Below are 10,251 nucleotides of genomic sequence, written 5' to 3'. Positions count from 1 at the left end.
TATATATATATATATATATATATATGTATATATTAATTAATTATGTATAACTTTTGTGTAGAAATGCATGACCTTTGTTTTTCATTTATGTATGAGCACTGCAAAAATGATATGTTAAAAATATATAAAAATTTGTTCTTAACATATGTATGAAAACTGTATAAATATTGTATTAATTAATGTGAAACTATATAGTAATGAAACTGCTTTTACAGTTTTAGGTTATTTTAAATTTAGTTTAATTAGTGTATTCATATTTGTGAAACTATATACTAATGAAACTATTATACTAATGTTAAATTTAATTTATTTCAAAAAAATTAGAATATATTGACATTGTTTAAAAAATAATATTAGGATGATGTCACTCCAAATGTTGCACAGTCTGATAAACCTCAAACGGACCAACCTTCGGTTTCAATGGGTGAATATGTTCACATTTCAAACATATATGGTATGCTATATACAATATTATGACATGTATGTTCTTTTACAAATTTGTTTTGAGCTAACGATTTTTCTTATCTAGATGAAGCTCAAAAGTCAACTGGTGATTTTTTTAACGCCGACTTATCTGGATCATCAACTTCAAAATCACCAACTTTGGATGATTATCCTGATTTTACTATGACACAAATCATTGCACTTGATCCGATTCTAAACGCCACCACAACACCAGATGTGCAACAAAGACACAGGAACCCCAGAAAATATGAATCTTTTCCTTATATTCGACTGTCGAAAGCCGAAGCAGTTCAAAAAGAGTTCCAATTTTCTTCCCAATCAAACATCCATTCGCATGTCAAAATGATTTTGACGTTCCAGCTGATATGATTGACCAGTTCAACAATGGGTTATGAAAGATATTTCAAATAGGCGTGACAGGTATAGATATATATAAATAATATTATTTTATTTTATATTTAACAATATCAAATCTTATACAAAATTTATTGCAATATTCACAGGAAAGCAGCATATACAAAGGTGAAAAGTACCTTTCATCCTCAAATGGACTTTGGCGTTGTCAAATCACAGAAAAGGATTTTTTTCACATAATGAGTCAACCGGGCAGACCTTAGGAGGACGGGGTAAGACATACTTTGAATCAATATTATGATTAATATATCTGAATTATATGTTACTTGATGTTTGAATTGTTGTATTTTAATGTTGTATGATTTGTGTATGTATTGAGGTATATAATGAACTTTTACTATACATGAATTGAGTAAAATGTTATATACCTTCTATTTATTAGTTATAAAGCCACATTGTATATTTTTGATACTCATATGTTGTATTAGTATTTGCTTGAACTCTATTTTAGTTTACGTAATAAATGCTATTGTTTAGACTTGTTTGAATCTTGTGTAATAATTGATGTACGAATTTAAGTAACAACTAATGCATTATTAATCTATGAATTATGTATGAGATAATTTTTATGTTTGCATTATGTGTATATGAAATGTGTATGAAACATGTATATACATGTTTATATAATGTGTGCATGTACTTATATAGATGTATATATGATACGACAATGTATGAAAAATCGAATGTGTTCTATTTTTTTTTGTTGTAACAGCATATTAATACAATTATGTATTATCTACGAAAGAAGGCAAAATACTCTCAAACATCAATTTGATACAGCACTGTTGACTGTTATGTTTATAGTGTGGATTTGATAACATTGAGAAATAGTGGAGACTGTCAAATTGCAACTTGAGATCAATTGCCCCCGACCACGATGTTGGTCAGTGCATTAGAGGATTTAAGCTGCTTGCTAAAATTGCTTGGGACAAAATTGACGAAGTCCTTATCCCTGTCAATGTTTCTGAGAAATTTCATTGGTTTCTTGTTGTACTCCGAATCAAGCATAGATGTCTACATGTATACGATTCGATGAGTGGCGGAGTTGTTCACAACAAATTAGTTAAAGAAGTTGTTGATAAACTTGCAACCATGATACCATTATTTCTGACAAGTACAGGGTTTTATGGTAAAAGACTTGATATATATGCAAACAATATCACTGAATATCAAAACAAGTATTAATCCGAACTTATCGAAATCAAACATGTAACAGATGTTCCTCAACAAGAAGACAGTTCCAAGTATGTAATCTCTATACTATATTGATTTCATATATTTAGTTATTATAAAATTTTCTAATTTCAAATTGGTTACAGCGATTATGGTCTATACACCTCTCTTTTTGCGGAATATATTAGCAATGGTACTTTTTGATGTGTCTAATATTGATATCGATGCAACATATCATCGTTAGAGGTATGCCACGTTACTTTGACACTATGCAAAATCAAAGAATGAAGAGGGAACGATAAGCGACAGTGAAGTTACGGGTACAGATACCAGCAAGTATGGTGGACCTCGCACACAAAAAGAACAAGTTATGGACACCACCAATTATCACACTCCAAGACCACGGAATAGGAAATAGAAAAAGTTCAGTGCACACTTTGCATTCTTTTTGAACTTCTTGTTTTTTTAACAATATAACAATTTATGTTATTTTCAGTTTTTTTATTAATATGAATTTCAGTTTTGTTTATATAATTTATCAATGTTACCCTTATTTTTGTATGAACTGATTACTGCGTTTATACATATAACACAACATTTTTACTATTTTATCTTTCGACTATGACAAATATCATAGATTTTTTGATACACATATATTATCACTTTTGTATAAATATGTATCCAATATGTATGCATATTGTTTGAAATATATTGCAACTTTATATGAACTAATTTAACAATACATTCATGTACCAAAATATGTTGAAAATAGTTTATCATATATGAACTTTGTATGAAATATGAACTTTTGTATGAAATATGTATGAATTATTTATGAACTTTTTTTATGAAATATGTATGAACTTTGTATCATTATTGTATTTGAATTTTGTATGCATTTTGTATACAATTTGTATATCAGCGGGATTCATTGTACATTTTAGAAATTTTAAAAAAATAGTTGATCCATATAATATGAATGTTGTAAGCACTATGTACTATCTATGAAATTTTAATAATAATTGTATACATTAGTTCACATTTTTACTATCTTATATTTCGAGTATGATAAATATCATATAGTTTTTGATACACATATATTATCACCTTTGTATAAATATGTATCAACTATGTATGCATATTGTTTGAAATATTTGTTGAAAAATATTTTATCATTATGTATGAAACTTTGTATTAATTACGTATGCCATAGTTAATATATGTTAATTCATGTATGATTTATTTTATTTTATTTTTGTATGAACTTTGTATGAAAATTTGTCTTTCAATAGTATTCATGTAATCACTATGTACTATGTATGGAATTTGAATAATAATTGTATACGTTAGTTCATATCTATAAATAGTGTGTTTCACTGTTAATGATACCAAAATGCAATATATATATAAAAATTTGTGTCTAACAGTGAAAACAATATACACAAGATATCATTTTTTAATCACTAGATAATTTGAACATGTCTTTCTGTTGTGTCCAACTTGACGGAATCTACTGCAAGTCATTTTTGACCTTTTGAATTTCACGTCAGCAAACCCTTTTCATCGTTCAAGTTTTGGTCTTTCCACTGTTCTCTTTGGACCCGGTGACATCATTTTAGGCTCTGAAATATAACTTATCCTATGTATTCTTGCAAGGGATAAGTTCAACAGGGATGACATATGCATCTTTGAAATTCTTCAGGCTATAAAAAGCAAAACAGAAATCTGCTTCATGCAACTTTCTGTATCCAAGAACTGCGATTACATGACTACATGGTATTTCATAATGTTGAAATCTCCCGCAACTACACATCTTTGTGTTCAAGTTTACTATGTACTTCTTTGCTCCTTCAGTTGAAACATGCATATCAAGTGTTGAAGGTATCACCTTAACAACAATTTCAATGTGAAATTGTAAATATATATATGCTACTAAATTTTTTGAAATAAAATACATTTAATTATTATTGAATTGAGAAAAAAACATACGCTCATATTGCAAGACAAAGCAATACTTTTCTGGAGATACATATCATATTTTTTTGTCAGATCAGATGTTGTTTTATCAGCCTCCTCATTGTGCTTGTGAATGCATCTTTCAATTGTTACTCTCCTAAATTCAAAAAGTGAAACACTGATAACTTCCTTGCTAACCTGTCATTATTCAACGACTCAACGATGTTTGAAGTCATGGTCCATGTGCGCTTACAATTCGAATAAGCTCTTGACCATTAGCTATAACCAATATCAAATAAGTAAGGTCTTATTCGCGGATCAATCTGGTCTATTCTTTTTATAATCGTCTCAAACAGTTGTTTTGTATAAGCATTTGGTAGTGTAAAAAATAAAATCTTCAAATCTTCAGTATTTCAATTGAAATTCTCAACATATTAACGGATGGTTGCCATATACAGGCATAATGTTCACATTCAGGATATACAGTAGTAATCCCTTTCCGTATGCTCTCATTTCGATCTGACATAAAACACATGTTTTTTCTAACTCCATACGCTTCCTTAAACTGTTCAAAGAACCAGGTCCATGAAGCGTCGTTTTCAGAATTCACTATCGCATACGCCAACGGAAGTATATGACCTGATTCATTTTTTGAAAAACATATCACACAAATTGGAAACATACGTAATATCATATAATTTTTTATTGTATAAGTGTAAAAATACAAGGGATCAAAAATTACCTCCCGGATCCATGGTGCTGGCAGTGAACATTGTACCACTATATGAACATTTTAATCCGGCCCCATCAACAACTACAATTTACCTACAATACTCCCAGCCTCTAATACAAGCTTCTAATGCAACAAATGCGTATAGAAATTTATCACATTCCTTCCTTTCTATTTTCAAAACCGATCCCGGATATGTTTGCTCCAATATGTATAGATAACCTGAAATGTTTTCAATTATAAAATACGATAGTTCAAAACATCATATACATTATTGAATGGATACATAACGAACACTTAATTGATATAAAAAACATACATGCTTTAATACCTATTAAAATATAGATACACACATAAATGATACAAAATTCATACATAAAGGATACTGCACAGAAAATTTTATTTCAGTCTGAAAAACAAACTGTATGGTAATTTTTTTCATTTTCACAATTAAAAAAATTTCTAATTCATAATTTACTTCGAAATTACCTGGTAGTTTGACATATGATTTGGCCAGATCTCCACACACCAATCTTATTGCTTTTTCTCTAGCTCTCCACGCCTGTATGTATGTTAGCGAAACACCATGCAATTTCAACATATCATCAACTATATCCTTTGGAGTGTATACGGTAGATGGATCAATATACTTATCCATTATTAAGAAAGCTACAACGTCAGTTATCCCCTAACGTCTTGCATACACTCTATCTCTAACAGAACAAGTGTGTTCAACATTGTACTTCCTAACTTTGAATAAACTTGATTTATTCAAACTAGATGCTCTCATCATCCAAGAACAACTCTCAGAAAGACAAATCATGTGATAACTGTTTAACAAATAAAAAAATATACATTTAAATTTTATAAAGCAAAACAAATCAAATAAAAAACATAAATTAAAACAATGACATGTACTTACTTAGATGCATTAGAACGCGCTACACGAAAATTAAATTTTTCGACAAGTCCAACATGCCTCATCACCTCCTTAAGTGTTTCCCTATTATTGTAAATCTGATTCTCAGCTACAAATAGGTTGGAATGGTCACTTATTACGTCATTATCTCCTTCACTATTCTCATCGACATATTCGTCTAAATTCACTCCGGTCAAACGGATAAAATTGTTAGAGTATAAATCAACGTTAGTTTGTGTTAAACTAACTTCAGAATTTATTCTATCAGTAATAACTCCAGAATCTAGATTATATATCTCACAATCTTTCAAAGAGATGCACAATGGATATTTTGTAAAGAAATCTAAATTTACTCTCTTTTGATCTGGAAAAACGTTTATCCCGACATCATTGTAAATACTAATAGGTGGACACATATCGCTAATAATATATTTTATCTCAATAGCACTTATATTAACATTCAGGGGTGGATCCACGTTGGGTCCAGTGTGTTCACCTGAACACCCTCGGCAAAATAATACATGATATATATAAGGTAAATTTTTTATATTTCTGTAGATGCATATATTTTGAACCTCCTCAATAACAAATAAATATAGATGGCTCAATGGTAAGATCCTTGAATATTAAGCTGCACATCCTAAGTTCGAATTCCTGCAACATTTATTTATTTTCCTTTATAGTTTCACTTTATTTTTGTTTAATAAAACCAATTCTGCTTTTCAAGCATTTTTTATTTTAAAAACGTGCCAAAAGTGTGATTTTAAACTCAAAAAACTTCAAAAGGCCCATTCCGAAAGACATTTCGAACCTCCTGAACGAAAATCCTGGGTCCGCCACTGGTAACATCTATATTAAGTTGTGATATTATCGCACTAACTAGATCACTATACAGAGTAGATGCATCATATATGATGCCCTCCATCTGAAAATCGACATATTTACTTGTTTCACAACATTAAAATAAAAATTAGTACAACATAATATATATTAATTACAAAATATTTTATACACCATTCTTACACACTTATTATACCTTTCAAAAAACTATATCATACCGAAATTACTTTGAAAAGATAGCTCATACACATAAAATCATAAATTCATACCCATTTCATACACAATCAATATGCATTTCATCATCCCATGACATATATACATTATTTTCACAAACAGAATATCTACAAAAAATAAATACAAATTTCATACACATATTGAAAACATTTCATACAAAATTTAACTTCATTTACCAAATAGTAACATATATTCAAAATATACTAAATACTAACATAATACATAATTCATTCACAAACAATATATCTACAAAAATAAATATAAATTTCATACACATATTGAAAACATTTCATACAGAATTTATCTTTGTTTAGCAAACAGTAACATATATTCAAAATATACTAGATACTAACATGATACATAATTTACATACAATTCATACACAATTATTTAAAAAAAACATCATGTCACACACAAAAATTGCTATTCACAATAAACTTCGTACTTTAATAACATAACAAATCAGAATCTTCAATTTTATTATAAATTAAACATCTATAAAGGTACATGCTTTTTTTGAAATATGATTTATACTAAAACAATGTTTCCTACAAAACAAGCAATATTATATATATTGATTAAAACAAATGAACACAAACCAACAAAATGTAACAAATACCAACCTGATGAGTTCCACCTTCCACCATGTTTGATTATTGATAAAAAAATATTGTCCATCACAGCGAATCACGTTTTTTTCAACAGCAAAATATATTCAATCAATACAAAAAAACGAAATAAAATCTGTTGAAAAAAATTGAAAGAAACGCGAGAAATTTTTTTTTTTTACAATGATATCAATTTGTTAGAGTCTTTTAAAAAAATAAATCACAACTTAATTTGATTTTCAACTAAATTGAGTGTTTTAAAGTAACTAGATATAATCAGATTTTTTTTAAATTTCCTTAAAAGGTGCTAATCAGTTATCTTTCTATTTAATGTATTTAATTTAAATAAAAAAAATGCTATTTTCCATTTCAAAATTGGTCCTATTTTTTTAATTAATTATTTTAAATTATTTAAAATTTAAGTTTTACTTTTAATAATATGCTATAACTTGCTATATTAAATATTATACATTGAAAGACAAACTGTAATGCTATAGATTGAGTATATTATTATAAAATATGCTATATACCTAATTTTCACTAGTTAAAAAACATTCAAACAAAACAACAATTCAATGTTCAAAACTAAAAATGTTCAAAGAAAACTGTTTTAGGCCCAAAAGTCAGGTTCTGTGCCTGGACTGACTTTGGGCCTTCAATTACTGATCATCATGGGTTTGGCCCTGTGTATACAATAGTTTACATGTATATTACTCTCTTCTTTTATAAAAAATGATATAATTTTTTGGAAAAATAACTTAAATACACAACTATAAGTTTAATATTCTCTAATTTTCCCTTCTTTTTTTAAATATTACATGATTCCCTTTTTTTAATTTTAGTAAAAGTTTAGAGATACATAACCTTCTCTCTCCCATAACACACACTTCCCAATATCATGCCTATTTTTTCTCCACTAAAACACTCAATCTTCTGAATCACTTTTTGAATTTTGAATTATTAATTTTAATTAAAAACGTTTCACAACATTTAATATGAAATTTTGAATTTCAAAATTCAAAAAATTTGAAATTTCTGAAAATTGGACCATTGTTCTCTGGTTCTTCTTCTTCTTACTCCATCATTCGTCTATAGTTCTTCTTCTTCTTCTTAATCCATCATCTGTTCTTATTTATTACATCAGCCGTCTCTAGGTTTTCTTTTTCTTCTTACTCCATCATCCGTTCTTCTTTTCTTTTTCTTTTTTTGTTTTTGTTCATTGTTCTATTACATCATATTAATGGATCCTTTTACTAATAGAAGGATTTATGATTCGGACGATGAAAATTGGAAAGAAAATAGAAAAAAGTCTTTGCATGATCCTATGAATGTTCGGAAGGATTCAAACAAAGATTTTGGCGAATCATCTAAATCAAAGGTTGACAAAATACACCAAAAAAAGAGAAAAGAAGCAGCAACCATTGTTGTTGAAATTAGTAAAAATTTTAGTAAAGGAATCCCATATGTATCATGAATTTTTGAAAATTGTTATCATGTATCAAACAATAAGTTTAATACATAAGTACTCAGTGTGTTATAGTGTGTTAGTCGATGCATTGATACATGAATTAGATGTGTATCATATGATTTCCTATGTATCAAGAGTTTTTGAAAATTGTTATCATGTATCAATCAATAAGTTTAATAACTGCGCCATCAAGTGTGCTTGCTGATACATATCGATTCAGTGTGTTATAGTGTTTAGACGATGCATTGATACATGAATTTGATGTGTATCATATGATTTTCTATGTATCACGAGTTTTTGAAAATTGTTATCATGTATCAGTCAATAAGTTTAATAACTGGATGTTCATAAAAATGTCTTCAAACTAGATGATATAATCTTGAATTTTCAAAATTTGAAATTGTTATCTAATTACGTGCTGAATTAATGCTAATTAATGAACTGTTACCGTAATTTAAGCTGATTTAGATAACAAATTTAAATGTTCCGTTTTTTTCCCCTTTTAATCTTAACAGTTTTAAGTTACTGTGTATCATTTACCATGTATCACAACATACTAATGTATCACGCCACAGCAATTTTAAGGGATTATTAGTAAATACTAAATTTGTCGGGACAGAAAGTAATTATTGTATTACACTATGGGATTTCTTAAATTTATACTAATTTTTTTAGTCTGTATAAACAAAATAACTTTTTTTAGCAAAATTTTAACTTTAACTTTTCACGTGACATGTTTTAGGCCATAAGATTAAAGAACATTTTTGTACATTTGACATAGCTTTAATTTAAAATCACAAAATTAAAAGACCTTCTTTCTTTTCTTAAACTCCGTACTAAGTCAAATTAGATAATTCTTTTTGAAACGAATGGAGTACTATATATTATATCTATACTGATGTATACAACTCAATTCTGGACTCCCGAGACCAAATTCCTGCATAAAAAAGAGGAAGGGATTAGCATATATGACTCTTTGGATGATTAAACAAAAGTGAGACAGTAAGCTTAGATTATTCACACAAACACATATATTTGAAAGGAATTAATCCATAGCTTGCACAGAAAGTATCAATTATTTAATAAATTTTAACCATATTATTACAAACATTACTTTGAATAGAATAGGTCAATTAACATACACCAAACAATATCTCTAACATGGAAAAGAAACAAATATGTCTTAACTATCAAATTTTCATATTTTTAAAACCATGTGGCATGATTTTTCATACATGAGTTGAAATTACAATACATCTTTAAACAAGGAACAATCCATTTACTATGGAGAGAACGTAAACCATGAAAACACTATATTGGACATAATAGAAATAAAATGTCAAGAAACACCATTTTAATAAAGAGTTTTAAATCACACGTTTGGAAGATATATTACGCACTTTAACCAACTAAATAAACAAATTCATGAACTTGGGGGGGGGGG

The 10,251-nt window shown here is 28.2% G+C and overlaps 3 long non-coding RNA genes across 4 annotated transcripts in view; 1 reads left to right on the top strand and 2 right to left on the bottom strand.

The window, feature by feature from the left end:
- The window catches only part of LOC114077122, a 2,906-nt gene extending 1,714 nt beyond the window's left edge, over positions 1-1,192 (top strand). Inside the window, exons 4-6 of one of the 2 annotated variants that reach the window (XR_003578150.1) lie at positions 358-454; positions 530-885; positions 969-1,192. This is a non-coding gene — a long non-coding RNA (uncharacterized LOC114077122). The remainder of the gene's footprint in view (positions 1-357; positions 455-529; positions 886-968) is intronic. The other variant, XR_003578151.1, reaches the window with a different exon arrangement.
- A 3,198-nt stretch (positions 1,193-4,390) lies between these two features.
- On the bottom strand, positions 4,391-7,060 carry LOC114077301. Its single transcript, XR_003578470.1, has 3 exons — positions 5,228-7,060; positions 4,751-4,960; positions 4,391-4,647 (listed from the first exon to the last, which is right to left on the bottom strand). It is a non-coding gene; the product is annotated as an uncharacterized LOC114077301 (long non-coding RNA).
- A 2,430-nt stretch (positions 7,061-9,490) lies between these two features.
- Positions 9,491-10,251, bottom strand: part of LOC107018737 — a 34,123-nt gene continuing 33,362 nt past the window's right edge. The window contains exon 3 of the long non-coding RNA XR_001456660.2: positions 9,491-9,744. This is a non-coding gene — a long non-coding RNA (uncharacterized LOC107018737). The remainder of the gene's footprint in view (positions 9,745-10,251) is intronic.

This window comes from Solanum pennellii, chromosome 5 (assembly GCF_001406875.1).
Source record: "Solanum pennellii chromosome 5, SPENNV200".
Lineage (NCBI taxonomy): Eukaryota > Viridiplantae > Streptophyta > Magnoliopsida > Solanales > Solanaceae > Solanum > Solanum pennellii.
Note: the sequence above shows the minus strand (reverse complement) of the source record. Positions and strands in the feature narration are given on the sequence as shown.